Source organism: Antedon mediterranea, chromosome 2 (genome assembly GCF_964355755.1).
Source record: "Antedon mediterranea chromosome 2, ecAntMedi1.1, whole genome shotgun sequence".
Classification (NCBI taxonomy): domain Eukaryota; kingdom Metazoa; phylum Echinodermata; class Crinoidea; order Comatulida; family Antedonidae; genus Antedon; species Antedon mediterranea.
Window position 1 is genome coordinate 8,966,972 of NC_092671.1, and position 19,863 is coordinate 8,986,834.

The window sequence follows — 19,863 nt, forward strand, 5'->3', positions numbered from 1 at the left end:
GGTAACTTAATACCACAACCACAATCGTCGCAACACACTTAGCTAGGGCCTACACGTTAGAAAAGGAACTTGAAGTGTAAGTTTCAACATCAATTGATTATTAAATGTCTTTCTTTGTGATTATCTAAACGATGCCCATCTATATCCAATTGTCTACACTAGTCCTGGGGTACTAAGGTCTAGGCCTAGCTGCTAGCCTAGGCCAGCGGAGACGATGTCTCATTCGAAGACTAAAGCCATCCGTGGGTTAAAAATGCTTGTATGGGCTATGTGGTGGTAACCTGTAGCGGATTCCCCCTGTTGTAGCCTACGCTTTAGATAGCATGGAGGCCTACAAAAGCAGACGTCTGCAGCAGCAGAATAGAGAGGTAGGGGATGGGCATACGTTACGTCATAACTAATTTATATAATATATAATATATATAATTTATGCTTCTATTATTTTACTCGTTGATGTGGTAGTCCTGTTTGTATGAAAAAGTCACGTGTTCCGGTGAGATTACAAGATTTATGCAACATTGGGCAGATTATTAAAATGAACATAAAAATGTGCTAACATTAAAATTAGAGTAACAATATTAATTAAAATCTTAATTAAAATGGTTACTTGTAGGCCTGTGTCGTTAGATTTTATTATAATTAGGCTAATAATATGTTTTTTCAACGAATGGCCAAAAAATGAACATATAGGAATTTAACTAAAAAAGCTATACAAAAAACTAAAGAACACAAATGAAAACAACCCGAAACGAAATTGGCGATAATCAGGTTAGTGAAATAATTAAATAATACATTAACTAAAAACCTATTAATGTATGTATGTAATGAAGAAGGAGGGAGAAAAATGAACCATGTATACCACACGTACGTACGTCGAAAGATAGTCTGGGCTCCAGACGGAGTTTTTTCTTAATATTAGTAAAAATATAAATATTTTTGCACATATGGCGTTTCATACGTGTATTACTTGAGTTTGTATTTTCAGACAAAAATCGCGGTCGAAATAAAAACAAATAAATAAAAATAAAAAACAATACAGACTTGGGGCAAGTCTAGTCGAAAGAATTAAATTCATCTGATTGGTTGTACGTATGTCGCCCTCTATTGCTAGATTTCACTTTTATATATAAAAAGAAGCAGAAGTAGGCCTAATTAATTAACGAAAGTGACGTAAAAGAAACCGTTATGAATCTAACAAAACGTTAAGTTGAAGTTCTGTTCTAATACCATAGAGGCCTGTGACAGTAGTAAGGCCTATGTATATAGAGCATGCCTGATGTCGAAAGATATACATTCTATAGACAAATGTGTAGGCGCGGCCTATTTATAATAATATTATAATAATATTTATTCAGAAACTTTTAAAAAGTATTTACAAGGAACAAGTTATAGGCATGAGACCAAACAGAATTGACATCAATTATAATTATGATTACAATAAAATACCTATCGTAGGCCCGACCATAGACAGTAGTATGTATATAGAGCATGCCTGATGTCGAACGATACATTCTAATCTATAGAAAAATGTGTATTTGTAATATGTAATATTATTAATTTATAATAATATTTATTAAGAAACTTTTTAAAAGTATTTACATAGAACAAGTTATAGGCATGAAACCAAACATAATATTCTCGTTCATCATTGATATCAATATTATAATTATGCTTACAATAAAATACATATTATTCAATATCATAGGCCCGACCATAGCCTTATACATTATAATTAAAAAGACATGTGATGCGCTTGCATAGTTTTTGGGGTTTTTTTCAAATTTATACTTGTTATTTTCTATTATAATATGTCTTATGTTTTCTTCTTACTTTTTTTAAACCAACTAGTTTCTCATCAAAATTATGTTCGGAATTTACTTTTGACATTACCCTGATAACAGTTGATAAAAACGTCTCACCATCGTCTGGCGGTTACCGTACCAAAACCTGCTATGGTAAAAACATCTGACCATCGTCTAGACTTAACACTGACCAGTATCCGCCTCGCCGTCCAGTCAAATGTCGCCTTACAGTCTGGGATATTTTTTAGTTGCGCTAAATTGTCAAATCAGAGAGTTGTAAAATCACACCTCTCTGGTCAAATGAGAAGGTTCCATAATAAAAAGGCTGTCACAAAAATACACACAGAAAGAAAATTAGGAAGAAAATTGATGTTAAAAGAAAAGAATGATTTTCAGTTTTTAAACTATTTTTGACGCGATGGATATTAATATGGTTAAATGTATTAGGCCTATTTAGTCACATTATTTTTATAGGACAAACGGTCATCCACGTTGGAAGGTAAGAGAGTAAACACAGAACACTGAAAAGTGACATCTGTTGTTGGTAGGCCTAACTCAAGTGTTTTAGAAAATTAAAAGAAAAGAAGTATTGTTTCACGTAATGACGCATTGAAAATCGCCGAATAAATTTTCTTTGTCGAAAGTGGATTAACACTTCGGACAATGTGTTTTTATTTTACCCCATGATGGCGTATTTCGTGCAACCTGTTCATAGTCTGTGGTATTTTCTTTGTTGCAACGTCAGAAAATCTTCGCGCCATTTTTGAGAAGCAGACTATATTCTTAAGTAAGTAGATGAGAAAGGTATATCTATTAATCGGCACGTGCGAATTTAAGAAGCTTGCCTAAGAACGTTTAAATCAATAAAATAGAAAAGGGGTATAGTATAATAAGATAGGCCGACTGTAATTTTAAGCTCTCCATCACGACAATCTGAAGCACACTCCACATGTGTGCGTAAACAATGTGTTTTGTGTATTTTATTGTTCTTTCTTGTAGATGCACATTCATCTTGGTCGAGTGCCATTGTAAAAGTGTACTCCAAATAAATTATTATTAAGCCCTATGCACCTGATTCGTTACTCTATTATTTCGTTTGCTACTTTTATACCGGTTAGTAAATAAGTATACATTTATTTATTTCCCTATTTTTCCTGAATCGGTAATCAAGCCCTTTTTTAACATTTTACTTTATAAGTTCATAAGCTCCTTACATATAATTTATATTTAAAAATTATATTTAGAAATTATATTGAATATTTTAATAATACAATCTAATAGTAATTTTAAGCCGGTCTATATCCTACATCTATAGGTAAAAAAAACCTATTCAAATACCTCACTCAAATTACGTTTTAAACATCGGTTTACTTCGCTAAATGGACAATCAAATTAAGAATTTGAGCCCCATATTAATTACCGCTTAATGATTAGCTAGACAAATGACTGTGCTATATAATAATTCAACCAAAATTGATAATGCTAAAACAGTCTATCATTGACCTTCACTCCATAAAACCTGAATTGTCGCGAAATATACTTTAATAAAAAATGTTTGTAGGCCTACTTCCTTCCTAGGAGCATTGCCTAGGACATTTATTTAATACATAGGCCATTGGCCCGAATACATAAATATAAACAATATTAAAATAAACTTAAACTTATGTGTGCGTAATTAATTAATGAGTATATAAGTAAATTAACTTGGCAAGGTTAGAATAAATATTTGACTTGACATTAATACAATAAATTTATTTATTTATTATTTATATACTCTACTTTTGTTCAGTGATATCATAATCTCTATGGTTTTATGTAAATGATAAAAAAAGTCTTTTTTTAATAACAGCATGCCAATCACAGTACATCGGTAGATGAATGATTTTCTTGGTGATATTTTTTTTAAATGTTTTAAGACTACAGAAAATAAACTTTTCACTGTAAGATCCCTGCAATATTGTGTATATATAGGCCCTATCATGTAAATATATATTGCTGCATAAATGTGAATGTGATAAATGATATTTTGTAAAATCATAAATCAAAGGTTACCGTTTGTTCTATCATATGCCTAACTGCTAACCTTGATTGACATGAACTTGTAATGTTTAACTTTACGTGGAATTAGTTTATTATCGTCACATAATATTGTACCAATGCATTAATGCAATGAAGAACATCGAACGTATGGGGTGGTTATCTTTTATGTGAGGGTCCAGTTGAATGGGGAAAGTCTCAGCTTTATTTGGTATCTTTTTAGGCAATACATTATCAGCTTTAACAACATTATCAAAAGTAGGCCTACTACTGGATATAAATATTATTGTAAACTCTATTGTATTGGTTTTCTTTAATATAGGTATAATAAAGACGAAGAATTAAAGTATTTATTTGAAATAGGTGTTCAATGCGAAATCTCAATATAGGGAAATAATGTCAAGTATTTATATTTGAAGGAGTTGTGAGGTGAGTCACAATTATATTTACTTAAACATTGAATAGCCAATAATGTCATTGTGTTGTTCCATTGTGTCGCCAGCCTCCCCTCCTTTGATCCATATTCTAGATCCGTTACAGGTATAACTGTCTATATTATTATTATAAATAATGACATACGGTACATCATGGAGGTATAGAGCTCATTAATATACTGTTTTATAGGCTAAGTATGTCTTAGGCCTATAGCATGGAATCAACCGTACCGGTACTGTACTATAATATTGAAGGATTAGGTGTAATGTCGCTCTTTATCCACTTAATCTGCCCATTTATGATATGCCCATTTATGATATGTCCACGCCGCTTCTTCATGATGCAGATTTATCACAAGATCAAATCGTGCTTCCTTATGACCTATTTGGTGGCACGGTACGCCGTTATTATTATAAGGGAAATCCCCGACGTTGTGTAACTTATTCAAAGGAAACACCCATTACCATGTTTCGTTTCTTTTATATAATTGGAGGTTTATAGCCTATTGATAATGAGGTTTTCCACTTTTCAATAGATATTATTTAAAAAAATGTTTGTCAGGGTTGTTTTTGAACGAGGCATATATCCTAATGAACATAAATACATGAATTTTAATATACGTGTACGTATAGACTTCCGATACGAATAAAACATATTTAGACATTTACAGTAAATCTATAGGATAGAAAAAAACAAATCTAAATGTGGTTATTTTGTCACTGTTATCATTAAAGTTGGAAGGCCCACACAATGAATATTAGGTTGACACACATCATATTATTCTTTCATCTAAAAAGGAATGTAGACCTTATAGTATAACTCCATTGATGGACAAACAATCTAAAGCCCAAGTGACGAGTTAAAACTACATTTGAAACGAAATACGGATACAGCAGCCTTCCAACAATATCCCAAAAGTAGGGCGCGTAACCTTCTTACCATGGCAACTGAACAGATAACAGAAGGATGTAACGATTGTATTTACTAATTGTTATTAACGGATTCGGGCTTACCGGTTAATCTAGCCACGCCATATTACCCATTATTTAGCTTAAACTGCGATTATCGTTAATATTACACATTGAACATCCTAAAACAACGCCCAGCATTTTATTTCCAATATATTAACACCTGGCTAGCCCTAGTTTATACGAATTTATACACGTCAAGTTTGAAGAGCTAAGCTTGAATACGTGCTTAATAATACAATTTTCCGGTTTCGTTTCGGTAATTATTACAGAGATTTACATTCAACGAAAGTGCGGTGGAGACATTTGGTGTTTTCCCTTTTTTTACGTATTGCTGTATTGTATATAAGGTCCACACATGTACATTTACCTTTTGAAGTTGAATAGGATAATGTTTACCTCTTACTTCCTGATACCCATTTTCAATATGATAATTATCATCAAGTACATTCCTAACTGTCTTTAGTAAATAATGTATGGTATCGTTTTCTTTCGATTCTTACTGCTTGACCTCGGTACAATCATGGATGATTTCCTCCATGGTACAAGAGTCACATATAATCACATGTATATCTGCTGAATTGTTAAAAGAAAATAATGAATTTAGTCTACAGTTGATAACATACTTTTTATCTCTTTTAGTTTAGTAAAAGAGATAAAAAGTATGTTATCAACTGTATAGGTCTTGTTAAGTCACGGAAACTAGTTAGTTTACAACTCCCTGGTTAGGGTACCTACAATCGAATCGTTAATCCGTACAGCAATCGTTTCTACGGTGTGTGTACCGGAAGAATGCATATACTGGTAGAGATGGGGGAAAACAAAAAAACATGATTGATAACACATAAAGGCATTTCTTATTAATGGGACTAAGGGGCTTCGTTATCGTTTCTTTCAAACAGTTTAAGCCGTGATCAATAGCTCGGCGCGTGGCCCAAACATATTTAAACCGGTCGCGTGTGCTGAAGAAAAGAATGTTCGTTAATCATTTGTTAATCAATGGGCACGGGCCAGACAAAAATAGTGCAATTAATGAGCTCTAAACAGATTACAAAATTTGCCAGACTGGGCCAAGACAGCATTCCTCTACCCGCATGCAGTAATAAAATGATAGTGTTCGCGCTTGTGGTGACATCCCTATTTGTCTTCGTACCCTGTTCGTACTAATTATACCTGTATTGTTTGATTGTTTGTTTTGTTTAATGTGTTTACTTATTTATGTTTATCCATGGTATCTGTATGGCTAGTTTCTTTCAACTGGCCAGCTAGTTTACACACCCAAAAGAGGCATGCCCATGTATAATTATAGTAGGCTTAATAGTATGATCATGGAGAAATAAGTTCCTAACTTATTTCTCCATGGTATGATATACCTTTCGTAAAGAACTAGTCATTTTGTGCCAAGAGTAAGACTCAAACTGTTTTTTAACCATAGCATGCTCAACATTATACCATTCCCATCCACTGAATAATGTTAGATAATAGCCTATAGCACGAGTATTTTCCAATTAATAATAGTCCTTATTTGAAGTTACACTCTCGAACTAATATGAAACAAATAGCATTTTATTTTTACTACCGTCGTTATTGAATAATGCTGTATTATAAAGAAACAATAAATCATGACCTTATTTGTAAATACGGTCGTCAACCTATTAGGCCTTACTTGGAAACGGTAGTAAATATGGAAGTACGTCATAAACCGGATCAAAATGCGGTCGGGTCAAACTTCGCATATCTTCCAATTTTCCATATTTCATTTTGATTAAACGTCTGAATAGTTTCCTCAAATATTCCCGCCATTTTTACCTGCAGGAAATACTACAATGGTGACCTATTGTTCACCTGAGCTTGTCGTCCGGTCAATGAACGAACAGCTTACGGATACAAAACAAAAACTAAGCACTTTCTTGTATTTTATTGTACAGTACTGATTATAGTATTGTTTCATGATTCCATCCATATTAATAAATAGCAACATTCGACATCGAATTCTATTTGAACGATTAAATTTATTTGCCGCCCTCTAATTTCAATCATTTTTTAAATACCGGGTGAAAACTGATAGAAAAAAGTTGTTGTACAATAACGTCACGATTTCAAGGACAAAATCAAATACTCGAGTTTGGGAATTGTTGTTGATTAATTCATAATTTATGATATATATGATAACCTAAACTAATAACATGACAGTCAATTATATTTGTAGAATATCATCTTCGGTTAAATGTCCAATTTTAGTTACTAGCCTAAGACGGAACAAAACAATAAAAACTACAATTTTCTTCGATTTAATACAAAATATGTATATGTCTATATAAGTCAATTAATTTTGCTTCGTTGTGATATGAAATATTTTTTTCTTGTTAATTTTAATCTCTAGTTTATTCGGTTTTTGTATATACTCAACAACATGTTCCCACTTCTGCGTTGTTCCATTTGCCAAATCTGTAATAAATACGACAAAACAAATATCCACATAAAATAGATTCCGCTCGTTGTGTTTCATGGATCCCACCCATTTCTGCTGCATATCATCAATACGGTATAAACTGTAATAATATACGGATAATAATTCGATGACCTGTTTCTGCTGAAATTACTGTTTTATGCCTATATAGGCCTATGCATGTATTACGTTCTCATTTCTTTTCACAAAACTCAAACTTTTTCCCCAATTTATTTTGTATTTAAGACAGGACCATAATGTTTTTGTTTTACCTGATTGTGTAATTTTGGATAAAGATATTGTTAAATGAATTACCATAAAATCATATTATTTATAATTAGTCCAATACTGCTCATAATACATTTAGTTTTGTTATGTAATCCCTAGGCTATATATACCTGTAGTATGTTCTCTCTATTAGTAAGACTCTGGATCAGATGGAGATAATAACTCATCCCTGTTGTGCCGTACTCCACTAAATTTGACCTAGTTGTACATATTTCCTCCATTGGTTCATCTTGAGTAATATTACACTTGTTGGTTGTTAAAAATATCTCGTTAAAATCGCCCCAAGCGGCAAATAGGTCAAGATGAGACCGCTGGAAAGTTGGTCAAGTTCACAACGGGGAACACCAGAACTGGATCATAACACAGCATTGTAGATCCAACCATTTTGTTTACAAGAAGCGATGTAGATGGATTTTTAATTTATTTAAACGTGGCTAATCGTTCACGAATACATTGATTACAATACAATACTAACCTAACCGATATATAGATTAGTAATATTTGCACATCCGCTTAAAAATAAGCCTGGTTGATGTTTTTTTGTGATGTGTTTACTTTTAAATTTACTTTACAATATTGAAGTAGAGTCGGGAGTACAGTAGGCCTACACCGTTTAAAACAATTATTGTGGTTCTTCCTCAATGATATGACTATGAGGTGATCTTTATTTTTTGTTAGGCCATTTATACCTCAAAAGTGGTGCAAAATCACTACAAACTTCGAAACGAATTGAGCCAATAGGTCTATGTAGTTTATTAGACTCTCTGTGTAAAGCAGAAAAACAAGTTAGTTTTATTATATTGAACGTTGTTTCTACTACAGTATTTCTCTGCATATATAGGCCTATAGTAAATCATCAAACCATAAGAGACATGATTTAATTAATTATTTAAATAATTCCTCCGTGAATCAAACAATCTGTTAGGTACCTTTTACTCCCTGTTTTTTTGTTTCTATTTGCCCTTGTTTCTTCTTAAAGAACTATGCAACATCAATCCAAAACTGTGAGTATGCATTGTTTACTTGAATACAACATACCCGATAACAACTATACAACTTGAATTGTTCATGTTATTATTTCTAGTCACGATACATTACTTAATGAGCTTGTTTTTAAAGTTATTAGTGAAGATGACTTCCGATGTTTATGTAATGTGTGACAAAAGAAACCTTATACAGGTGAAAGTGTTTTGGATGAGTCCACGCAAGCGTTATAGCTCAGGTCGTCGGTTTCTTTTAACTTGTAATTAATTACGTAGTGATTTGTGTCTTCCAACAATCCTAAACATTCGTATTCTTTGAATTTACATAAAATGGAAACACAAATCACAAAATGAGTATCATTATTATCAGACCGACCATTAGTGAACCAGAAGCCCGAACCTTCACTCACTCATGCACTCTTACGTAATAGACATGTGCTATCATTGTCCTGTTGCCATTTTTCAACTTTGCTATTTAGAGGTGTAATGTTTTTGTGCGAGTCCTGAATTTCAAACAATCGCTGAAAAGTTGTTTATTTCAACCTAGGAGATATTTTTCCAGGAAGTGCCCTGATTTACAATTATTATATACGGTACTCTGTGGGGAGGTTTTCAATACAGCTTCATGAATCATGTTCATAATTTTGACTTATTACAACATTTTTCCAGTTAAAAGTTAATTGAGGATTAATATTGTGAACGTGGCCCATGTAACTTTGCATGGATTTGGTAGAAAGATTTCTAGTTCTACCATACGATCGGTTCACTTACTTCTCATGATGATTTCACAAATTCAAAATCTATGGAAAAATACAAACACTGTTTTTGTAACCGAAATAACTATTTTTATGTTGTTAAAACAGAGTTGCCAACCATGAAGATGGTGTAATGCGATATTAATCTAAGCTGTGAATTTCAGTTTGTTTTAATACAATAATCAAATTTATTAACAAAAAAACAAGTAATGTATATGCAATTGAACACCCGATTACTTTTCGCCTTTTTGCAACGTAGATATTTAGATTAATTGCCCTTTGAAAAGTAGGCTATAATGCGTAAAACCATGTAATGAAGTATGAAGAGTTGGCCTACAAATCCAGTATAAGTCAATAGATTTTCTTTCTTTAAAAAAAATTGGTCAGGGCTAATTGAATTATCTATTTGGATTAAAGAAGATCCAAATTCACTATTAATATTACTAATAAAACTAAAAATAATTTATGCTAATGAAATGTTGACTCTTAGATACTCTCTTCAAATATTATGTTAGTAGGCCCTATAACAAATATAATGCTTGTACCATCTGATACAGTATAGCAACATGCATGGACAGGCCTAACCAAAAACTCAGCATGAACTTTCTACTGGACATTATTTAACACAGTAAACAAATGGGTTGGTATGGGTTTCCATTGAAAATCAATATTGTTAATAAATAAATTTAAAAACGATGTCGATGAGGTTGATAGCCTATATCTGGATTAGATTACTATATTTAGAATGTTAAACCGTTTTCTTACAAAATAAAAAATATCTTTGTATGAAAATGCATATTTTATTTCTACAAAAGATATGACAGCAAATGAATTATGTTGTTTAATTTAATTAAATGTTCTGGCTGTTCACATGGTGAACTGTTAATTTATAACTTATAAATAAAAAATAACTTTATAATTAAATACTGAAGTTATTGATGTTAGTTACACCGGAATCATCTTTTGTTGAATAAATAGAATATTCTTTTCAAATAAATTGTTGTTTATATGACAGTTGTTTTTCCCAGGCTTTTATTCTGACAATTGTTTATTTCATTTCTAATTATTTTGATTAGTCGTTTGTTTATTGTATTAATCTAGATTGGTCAATTGATTGTCCATCTCAACACCTGTCGTACCTATAAATATGTTACATTTCCTATTCGTTAATGATTCACCCTATGTAATGTATAGCTATTTAAATTATATCTCTTAATTCAAATATTATTTATATTTAAAACTGTCTATTTTGTCCGAATTTATATCAAGTATTAATTAATTAAAATAAAATCAATTAATTACAATCCTGTTAATTATAGTCTGTGAGGTGGGTGTCATATTTGTCTTGCCTTCAAGTAGGCCTACAGATCTAAGTTGCGTCATTGTTTCATCAATGAGCTTATATACATTATGTATAGGTCTGATTGTTATATGTTTTATATTTTATAGTTGTTTCATTGCAGGACCATATTGAAAAACAGAAATGTGTGTACTTTTTTTTTCTGAATTATGTTATCCTGCCTAAATATGTTTTAACTAAAAACTAAAAAAAAACCAATTATTATCTTTGTTTTATAAAATTGTATTTTATATGTGCTATTTGATTTTAACTAATTCTAGGAACTATACAGAATTAACATTGTATCTCGTGATTTTACAATTTGTAGTTTTGTAGATAAAGGCCTAGTTCCAGGCACTCACTGTGTACTGTATAACGAGGCCTAAATCTTTAATTTGATATAGCAAATCGAATTGGAAGATTTTGTAAAGTAATATTAAATGAAATATATTGTCAAAATTAATCTGTATACTCTCAAATACCACGGAACTTTTATCTAGCCGACAGAACTGTTTTGTTTACAACAAAATAATATCTGGGCCATTAATATTCTATCTTAATCGCCGTGGCTGAGCTGTAAAGAGTTATATAACTGTATTATTATAGGCTATTTGATTACATTTACTTTAAAATACACGGACATTTTGTGTTTATACTATTAGCCGGTAGTTGTTTTGTTTACAATCAAGATGATTTCTCAACATGAAACTTAAGTATGATCAATTTCACAGGCAAGCATTCTTCAATGTCTAAACGCATCACTAAAGCAAAACAAACACATAAATCTGCCAATATAATCTATAAAAACAGGTAATATGGAATTTAATATTACAGCATACACGTAGAAATGGCAAGTGCTGTGACCCTTTGACCTAATTACAACGTATTAGAAATTATTGTTATCTAAACTTGAGATCATGTTTGTTAAGAATACCCCTAATTCAATGACGCGGAAAACGCGTCTCTAAAGGGCTGGTTCACAATAATTTACACATGTATGCATCAAGCATCCACATAGAAGTAACAATTGACGCAACGCGTAAACGTAGTAGACATCTAGTAATAGCGAGAGGATGTTAAAAGATGTCTTGATTGAACCACAATTCGTTTGTAGGGCTATTATATGATTAGGCCTATATATATGATTGAATTGAACCGTTTTCTATGACTCCTGTTTAGATGGCCCACATTATGAATGGCAGTATTTTAGGATCGACTATTTTCCATTGAGAAATCTTCGATTCAAAATGTCTCGGAGTGTCTTATTTTGATTACTTGAAATCAGCTAAACAACTATGCTATCTAAATAACCTAAGCATTACGAATACATTGTTTTCTATGACGTGCACGATGCATGCACGTGATATAGGCCTATTGTCCAACACAACGAGTTTATGAATCATATCCGATGTCGATATTATTGGTACTAATAATGGCAATTGACAATATTATACCAATTAACTTTCAATGTAAATAGACTGCTAAAAAGAAAGGAAGGGAACTTTTAATTTGCATATTTACGTATGATACGCTGGACCTTTGATCTTCGAAGAAGTATGTTATAATTAATCTAATAATGGTATAGAAAATTATAAAGATATAATCACTATTATGATGTCATCATCCAAACAACGGTTTGTGTTGAGAAAAAACATTATTTCTTACATCATGGAGAAAAAATTTAAATTATAATATATATATATCCATACCATTACTTTCTGGTATTTGATTTGGTTTGGGTGCTGGTGAAGATTTAGCGAGGCGTTGGAAGGAACTTTTTTTGTGATTGGAAAACATTAGATTGAACCCCATTCACCAATTTATAATTAGGGACTATACTTTTTTTTTGCGTATAGTAGAATATATTTAGCAGATGTGATGAAAGCAGGAACTTGGTCAAGAACCAGTTAAAACGATTACTTGTTTGATGGTGGCGGTTGAGCCTAGAATATTACTTTCCGGAGCAATCACACTTGTTGACCGAAAAATCATAATTGTATTTTATGCCTATAATATTTGAAAAGGCTATTGTTTATTTTGTGTAAGTATTAAATGATCCTGACCTTTTATAGTTAAAAAATAAACGAGGTTATTTGCCTTTAAAATCATATAGGCCTACCACCGTACATTTTGAATAATATGTGAAACGTTGGTAAGAGCAAGCTTTGGTCGTTGTAAAATTGAAAAATTATTGTTTAAGTAATTTTATTGTTGATATAATTTCACTAAAAAAGAAATCAAGCAATGCAAATATCAATTTCATTGTGTGTGTTTTTTTTAATTCGAATGTTTCATTTTTCCGTTATATTCTAACGTTTCATTTACCTTTTTGAGTCTGAAGTTACCCTTTTGTTTTCAGGAAATAAATCAGAACTATATATTTTACAAAAACACCAAGGAGGCAGCCATAAATAACTTTCATTCTGATAGAGAACGTTTCCTGCCTAAAAAAAACAATAACACAATTGTTATACACTTGTTACGTGGACCATGCTTCCTCTGGGACTTGACACTTAATATTAAAGCCATTTTTCATGTTATAGATTGTTGAAATTAATGATTTGTTAACCCCAGTGGGTTACATTTTACAATTTCGTTGATGATTGGATTTGACAACGCAAATGCTATAAATAATTATTTATGGGTTGGAGTAGGCCTTAATATTATAAACCCACTTCCAAACAATAGCTAAAACATCTTAGTGAAAGATTATCTGCAAACATTATATATTTTGAATGGGTTGGTTAATTACCAATACGGTATACTAAATTGAGAAAAAAATAATGAAGGTACATTACTGTGTATCAATAGAAATAAGAAACAACGAGCAGCACAACCAAAAGCCATGCCTAGTTTTCTTTATATAGTATTATTTGGGTTATCCATTATTTGATCCCAAGAAAATATTTCAATTGAAACGCCACCCGCTAGTAACGTTTCTTGATTTATCTTTTACAATTATTAGATTTATGCCAGGCAGTCTTCATGTCTATATTTCTTTTTTAATCAGGGAAGACTTTAACTAATTTGTATTGTTAAGCCGATTTTATTTGGCGAAAATATTCAGTTGGACCGGGTATTTTCTCTCCTTTTATATTCTGTTTTCGGTTTGTACACTAATTTTGAACTCAATTTATACCCGCTGTGAATTGTGTGTGTAGTGAGAACCCGTAGCTATTGTTTATTTACCGTCTGATTAACAAATTACAGTATTGGCGGGAAAGCCAAAAAGGTAACAAAGGCTTAAGTAAAAAGTAACAATTTGACTTCTTTGATTTCTTTTGCTTGAGTAGTAAACAATGAATGGAAAATAAATAAACTTTGTTGTGTCTAAGTAATTTAATGGATGACTTAAAACAGGTCCTTCCTATCGTGTTATTTAAATAGGCACACGTGTTTTGTTGTTTTTCACTCAACCGTTGTCAACAACCAAACCAAAGTTTGGTCACCCTCGCGTGACGAATAGCATTTACCTTTCGTATGCTCACTGTCCCTTTTTCCTTTATGTATTTTTTTGTAAAGTACATTGTTGTTTTTTTAAAACCATTTGCTTCAATTCAGCTCAACTGTTATTAATTGTATAATGTCCTTGACTTTGATGACGTCCTCATATTGATGTAGAATTCTATAGATGTCCACAACTTAGTTTTCATAAGAAATAGAAATTTAATTATTTTCGTAGCCTACAACAAAATTAATTTAAGCAAAAATTGTTTTGACATGATAGTGATACAGTAGGATTGTAATATCATTGAGTTGTTCTAAACTCTCTTGTTATATAAAGCATTGTCCTGGGTTCAAATCCCGTCAAATTACCACTCCACTCCCAAAGACTTGTAATTAGACTTTGTTTATGTAGAGCATCTTTTGTATATGTTTGTCTTGTGAACCTCTGAGGGTCCCTAATGATCAGCAATAGCTGGATGGATCACCCCTCATTAAATATGGTTTAAAAAAAAAATTACTTTATAGAATAGACCAAAACGTCTGTGGCCATATGGATCCATGATTTAACCATGGAGGTATAAATGTATAACCTCCATGATTTAACCATATATTTTAGTACAGTGAGTGTCATTGATTTAACTTTGATAAATTAAAATGAGAATGTATTTAACTAACGATTCGATTATAATCATACAATTATAAATACCACAACCTTTAAATGCCACAGGCCTATAACACTTTATTTGTATACATGTTTGTGGGTACACTGTTATTATTAACCAAATGCGTCAAAAAGAATTTTGTAAGTGATTGCCCTACATAAACATCTTGAGTTCATGCGTCTAATGGCGAACTTAGGACTTTGAAATTGAAGGGGAGGGGAAGGCACGAATAATATTCGAATAAATAAAGTCTAAAGGACATGGAAGGGGAACAAACAACGCACATCCTTTAAAAATCACATAATACACATACCACAATCGTCCGATACTACAAACCTTTTGTAGTGTGAGTCATTTTTTAGTCAAAATAGCGATTGACATTTATGATGTACCCGTATGTCATCAGTATCACCAAACATGAGGCCTACAATATTTAACATTATTGATTTCAACGCGTGTCACGAACCTGCCACGAAATACAGAGTAGAACAAACAACATTCATGTCAAATTGTGAGTTCTTCAAATACAATACGATTTTCGCGAGATTAGTGAATTGTGTTTATGGTTTGTGATTGTTTTGGGTTTACGTGTTGTTGATAAGTTGTACAAACATGCACACTTGTATAAACAAAGATATTTATTTAAATCTCTATTATTTGAACACGTATGATTAGCTTGATGTTCAATGTTTGTGGTTACAGGTTTTTTTTTTATATCTCATCGGTATCTATTGTATGAAAAAAAAAATGACAATGATAATCCTTAATTTGAAACCAAAAAAGTCTCGAAGCATATATCACGGATCTATAAATTATAATAGGTCCATGATACGCTTCAAATACTTGAACCTCTATAAAATTATAATTTATATGTCTATTGAAGAAAGAACTTGATTTAATAGTAAATATTATGTGTTTATAGGGTAGGTAAACAGATTTAGAAAAAAACCCTAGTCAATTAGCTTATTAAGATGTTTTATGTAGAAACCCCTCTTTCCGCGAAAACCCCTAGGCTATATAAATATCTGTCTACAATATCAAACTAGTAAAACAAAAATGTGATGTGACCAACTATAGTGATATGCCTAAATAATGGTAGTGATATGACATCATATCCATATGTTTGATACAGAGCTTTACGCGGACAATTTGTTTGTAGTCACGGTACTTACATTAAATTTTACAGCATTTTTCTTGTGAGTAAAAGTTACTAAAATACGGTACCCTCAGCCGTAGTATACCGATTACATAAATCGGCAGGTCATGAAAACGTTTAAAACTGCATAGGCCTATACTAAATTTGTTGCATTTTTGTTGGGATGGGAGTCAAATATTGCAGGTACTAGGCCTATACCGACTCATACCCACAAAGTTCACATGCTAGCTGCTGATAACAACAAATTAGATTTAAATGATTGGTAGATGATCAGGAAATTGTATTTTATAGAAAATTATAAATATATTATAAGAACATTTCGAGTTTCATTTTGAAATGAGCACAGTAATTTGAGCCCTGAGTACCTGATCAGATAATGAGGAAAATGTAATAACACAATTTTTCCATGAAGAAAAAATTATAATAGTAACGGTAATTTTTCCTCTATGATCAGATCTTGCGGTTAATCCGAAATCTTTTCTGTTTTCAGAGTCCTATCAATTAATATTTCATCCTTCGGTTTCTTTTGTGTTATTGGATATTCTTGTCAACTACCGGTACATCGAGATTCGATTTGAAGTTTTTTTGGCTGAATTATGAAACGTTACCGCCTTTGCGTGGGTCATGTTGTTACCTTTTCCTCTCAATCAACATTGTCGGCAGCATAAAGATCCAATAATAACATAATTCAGACAAAAAGGGTGTTTTTGTGATTTTGAACGTATGGTATTTTAGTCATGATGTTTATGTCATATAGGCCTACATATTGTACTACATTACAGTACCATTCAAAGTTATTAGGAGTTGCGTTGATCGAGCATAACGTTAGAAAATGTTAGGAAATTTCGATAGAATATAGGCTTACTGAAAAATTGTTACTTCCTCAGAGAAGTCATGGCGGGTCTCGACAATTCGTCCGAAACGACCATGATTTGTTGTATATATTTATATTGCCAAAATAAAGTGAAAAAAATATGCCGTAATGATTTCATTAAAAAAAACACCAAAAAACAGTAATTCAACCAAACACCTACTGGTATATAAATTTCCAGACAACTATAAACTTTCAGTAACAATTGGTTTTTTTTTTAATCACTTTTTTTTAATCCAAACTTTGGTCAAAGAACAACTATTATTGTATTATGTAACATCAATGAATAGGCCTATATAATAAATGAAGGCCTGGATATAAAAGGAAGTAATAAATCTCTGTCATGGATTATTAGAACAAGGATTATTAAACAGCATGTCATGTTGTAAGTTTTTATCTCATTTAATTGTTGATGATCTAAATGTGTATAATATCCGTAGGCCTGCAGGTGTGTATACGGTTTCCCTCCTAACCAAAGGTGAAATTAATGACTTTTTAATGTCTAATAACAAACAACTTGTACACACCTGAATGTCATTTAATTTAGATTGAAAATGCGTTTGGTGAATGTAAAAACACTCGTATATCACGTAGTACTACAGCGTAGGCCCGTCGTTGAGGTATCTAAAATAGACCGCCAGCCAGGGATAGACCCTTTGAGCACTTTGATCTTTAGAACGATATATCACCACTTGTGCTTAGGCCTATGGCTTCAGGGGTTCAAAGCACTCAATAGAAGAACAAAAGCTTGATTGATGTTATTCGCATTAAAATCTCTTCTAATAAATCGGATTTCAAGATAGGCATTATATTCCCTTATGGTTAATTATATACATGTTTTGTTCTATCGTCTGCGCACATGAGTGCTGTTTTTGAACAACAAGGGAAAGGTTTCGAAATGGCATATCTAAAAATAATAAATGAAAACATCACTGTAGTTAAAAAACCTCCTTTATTTTATTCATATTCACACGTTCAAATAATAATCTGCTGAATGTACACGAATGTGACCTATTAATTAAGTTTTAACTGTAGATTAAACAGCACTGTAGGCCTATAGTTAAAAAAAAATCTCCTTTATTTTATTCATATTTACACTTCAAATAATATTAATCAATGTACACGAATTTGACCTAATTAAGTTTTAACTCAATTGTAGATATCTTTAAAAAGTATTTGTACCCATAATTAAGTTAGCAGATCTTTAGATGTGTGTGTGTGTGTGTGGAAGCGCATTACAATCATGCGGAGCATCATTTAAATTTTCTGTCGGATAGGACAAACGAAACGAACAATTAGCTATGATAAAAGAGTTCATTGTGACATAATTGAAACATCATAATGCAGGTGTCAAGATGAAGGCAAACCGCTAAGTGTTTCTGTTAAGTCACCACTCCAACTCAATTATATTTATCGCATTTCTTTTATGTCTCCAATTTACACTTATATTTTCACTCATAAATCTGGTAAAGTTAGCGTATTCTGTATTTGTATTGGCCTTTGTTTAAAGAAAGAGTTTGAAAGATGCTATTTTTGTAAGCTGTCACACGTTTGGTGTCGTTTCATCACCTGACATATAACAATACAGTAATGTGCTGTGCAAACAGTGCTATATTGTTGGCCACACCTGCGGGGGGACTCATCAAAGTAGTCTTTGTTCTAAACTTATCAGTTTCATCAGAAAGAAGTGACTTGTAACAAGATCTCATATTCAGCATCCTCTGATATTTAACTATAATTAGTAATTTAATGACAGTTTTGTGATCGTATCAAGAGTGCCGTGGTGGCGATATTACCGGTGTGTTCGTAATAGTAATCATTTTAATTTTTTCCGTTTATTGATATGAATCTATTATATAAATATTGTTCTTAAGTTGTTATTGTTCACAAAATAAGTTTCTCTCATAATAGTCGTATTCAAAACACACAACCTGGAGTAGTCGGTGGGACAAAATACTAAATTAATACACAGATCTTCTTTTGAGTTTGTGAAACTGAAAAGTCTGCAATCATTATTTTTATGATCTAAAATCTGAGTTTTCTAGATCTAGAAAACTCAGATATATCTAAGATCTGAGTTTTCTAGACAATGAGAAAGAATAACCCGATGTTGGTGCTTTCTCGGTGGTTTTCTTCTTTCGTTCGTTCTTTGGGGTTTCGTGTCTTCTTTCATGTTGAATTGAAGAGACATACTTTGTTTACCCCTTATAAATAGTATATTTTATCTTGACGTACAGACATTTTATTCATTATTTACTAAATAAATTAATATTACTTTAGTTTGTTGTCGCCTTTTTGATTCGAATTATTCTTTTTCTATCTTTGTATTGGATTGCATTTTAGCTTCCTTCCAGTTGATCTTATTTAAGAATCAGATGACATGAGGAAATATAGTTCAAAATAGTACGTAAACATTTCCTCGTGGCATTAAGTGGTGTAAAGGTATCTATAATAATAATAATACCAATAATAATAATAATAATAATAATTTATTTGGAGATTACACTTTTACAACAGTGGCACTCGACCAAATGGAAGGTGCATCCAAAAGAAATGTACAAAAAAAACAACATGATATAGAAAATAACAATTACAATAAAAAGTCGATGTAGGTCAAAATGTCAAAACAATTCAACTACAGTAACTACAATACCATTGATAATTAACACTA

At 31.8% G+C, this 19,863-nt stretch overlaps 1 long non-coding RNA gene across 1 annotated transcript in view; it reads left to right on the top strand.

Annotated features, from left to right (window-relative positions):
* Positions 1-19,863, top strand: part of LOC140040285 (uncharacterized) — a 26,484-nt gene continuing 6,621 nt past the window's right edge. The window contains exons 1-2 of the long non-coding RNA XR_011842703.1: positions 1-76; positions 4,162-4,268. This is a non-coding gene — a long non-coding RNA (uncharacterized lncRNA). The remainder of the gene's footprint in view (positions 77-4,161; positions 4,269-19,863) is intronic.